Below are 2,811 nucleotides of genomic sequence, written 5' to 3'. Positions count from 1 at the left end.
TTGCCTCTCTGTCTGGAGGTGTGCTGCAGGGATCAGTGCTAGGTCCATTGGTGCTTATCATGTTTATTAATGTTTAGATGATAATATGGTAAACTGGATCAGCAAATTTGCAGATGACACCAAGACTGGGACCATTTCTTTTTATGTTATATGTCCATGACTTGGATGACAGAATTAAAGGCTTTGTGGCCAAGTTTGTAGACAATACGAAGATAGGTGGAAGGGCAGGAAGTGTTGAGGTTTCAAGGATTCAACGGATTCAAAATTAAATTTATAATTAAATTATGTACGCAGTTTACAACTCTGAGATTTCTCTTCTCCATGAAACAAAGAAAATCAAGAAAGAAAACCATGGAACCAAAGAAAAATCATCAAACCCTCCCATGTGCAAAAAAAACACACAAATCACGCAAACAACAACAAGAACATTCAGCCCCCCCCGCACAAAAAAACGAATCACAAAACAGCAACAAGAAAAAAATGAGCGAAAACACAGAATATAAAACACAAATTCTAAGGATCTATATTCAGTTCAGCTCAGTGTTCATTATCTGCAGGCTGCCTCGATTCAAATTCACTTTAAAATAGGAAGCAGAGAAGGTGCAGAAGGACTTAGACAGATTAGGAGAATGGGCAAAGGAGTGACAGTGTCGGGAAATGTATGGTCATGCACTTTGGTGAAGACATTAAAGCGTAGACTGTTTTCCAAATGGAGAGAAAATTCAAAAAAATCTGAAGTGCAAAGGGATTTGGGAGTCTTCGTTCAGGAGTCCCTAAAGGTTAACTTGCAGGTTGAGTCTGTGGTGAGGAAGGCAGACCATGGGAACGGTTAAAAAAAAGTCTCAAAGTTCCGACCGACTCCCGATGGTCCCCGATAGCAGGCGGCAGAAGGGAGAAACTCTCTCTGCCATAAACCTCCAGGCACATTTATCTTGATAAATCAGGGGTGGAGCTGGGACGTTATGCTGAAGATATATAAGATGTTGGTGATGCCAAATTTGGATTAATGTGTGCAGTTCTGGTTACCTACCTACAGGTGAGATATCAATAAGATTGAAAGAATAGAGAACATTTACAAAGATATTGCCAGAACTTGAAGGCCTGAGTTAGAGAGAGGTTGAATAGGTTAGGATTTTATTACCTGGAGTATAGGGAAATGAGAGGATATCTGTAGAGGTATACAAAATCCTGAGGAGGATAGGTAGGGTGAATGGAAGCAGGTTTTTCCCCTCAGGTTGGGTGAGCCTAGGACTAGAGGTCATGGGTTTAGGGCAAAAGGTGTAATATTTAAGGGGAATCGGAGGGGCAACTCCTTCACTCAGAGGGCGGTGTGAGTGCAGAATGAGCTGCCAGCTGAAGTGATGGGTGGAGTTCAGTTATGATAAGTTTGGATAAGTACAGGGATGAGAGGAGAGCAGGGGAGGGGGAGCTATGGCCCAGGTGCAGACAGGTGGGACCTAGTCAGGACTGAGGGGCCAGTTTCTGCGCTGTCGTGCTCTCTGACTCTATGATTCTATGACTCTGTACCATGTGTTCATGTTAATAGCCCGTTTTTCCTGGGCGATGGTTGAGCACACTGTGTCCTTCTGCACTGCACTGCAGTCTGAACGAGAAACCTTGCCGTTCATCCAGAGCCTTCACTTCTTTGTTCATCAAAAGCAGCGACCTGTATCGTCGTCTCCTGTTTGGGCTTCCTCTGGGCAGCTGGGAATTTTCGTCAGTGGAGGAGAATGTGAAAGAAAGCAGATGCAGGTAACAAGCATGAGGGTCTGCCACTACTCCTGAACCAGTGGTGGGGAGAAGACCCCGCTTGCTCTCTTTGTCAAGCACCTGCATCACTAAGGCACATTTTAACAGGATGCACCACGAGCCTCACCCAGGGGTGGTACACTTGGCGGCATAACCAAGTTCTCAGACAGCTGGCATCAATCTTGGAACAGAAGCGAATCACCACAAATGCTCTCCCACAAACATCGACAGGAAATGTCCACGTCACACAATTTGTACCAGCAGGCCAACCTCCACAGCACCATATAACATCAAAAGATGTAAGCATTCTCCAGGTTGCTCGGGATTGGAAAATGGACGTGGACTTGGAAAAAAAGCTTGTGTTTCCCCCAGACATCACGGCTACAACACTCCGGCCAGACATGGTCTGGTGGTCGACAACAACCAAGCTGGCATATGTTGTGGAATTGACAGTACCATGGGAGGATGGTGTCGAAGAAGCTTATGAGAGGAAAAAGACCAAGTACTCTGAACTGGCAATTGAAGCTGCCCAGAATGGCTGGAAGACCAAGATTTTCCCTGTAGAAGTGGAATGCAGGGGACTCATTGCTACATCTACGACCAGTCTATTGAAGAAGATGGGGTGAGGGGTCACTCCCTCCAACAAGCAATCACAAGTCCTTGTCAAATGCAGCAGAAGAAAGCAGCAATTGGATTTGGATTAAGAGGAAAGACAACAACTGGGCTGCAAGATGAAGACAGGAGAGTATGGAACTGAGGGGGATGTACCTGTCACGCCAGGTAGCACTGTGGAGCCCTCTGGAGATGTTGTGGGCTTATCAATGAAACATCAAAGAAGAAGGGTGCCTACCTGATGACCCCGATGATGTACCTACCCTCCCTCCTTGCCACCACTCCAAGCCCACTGCCAACATCGAGAGTGCCAACTTACCATAGGGATTGAAACATCAAGTCCTAGTAGCTCTACTACTACTTCTAATAACATCAGGTGAATTATCGCAAATCCCAGGCAAGCAATAAAATAACTTGCTATATCACCTGATGTTACAGGTTTAAAAATTA

This window comes from Mobula hypostoma, chromosome 4, assembly GCF_963921235.1.
Source record: "Mobula hypostoma chromosome 4, sMobHyp1.1, whole genome shotgun sequence".
NCBI lineage: Eukaryota > Metazoa > Chordata > Chondrichthyes > Myliobatiformes > Myliobatidae > Mobula > Mobula hypostoma.
Note: the sequence above shows the minus strand (reverse complement) of the source record.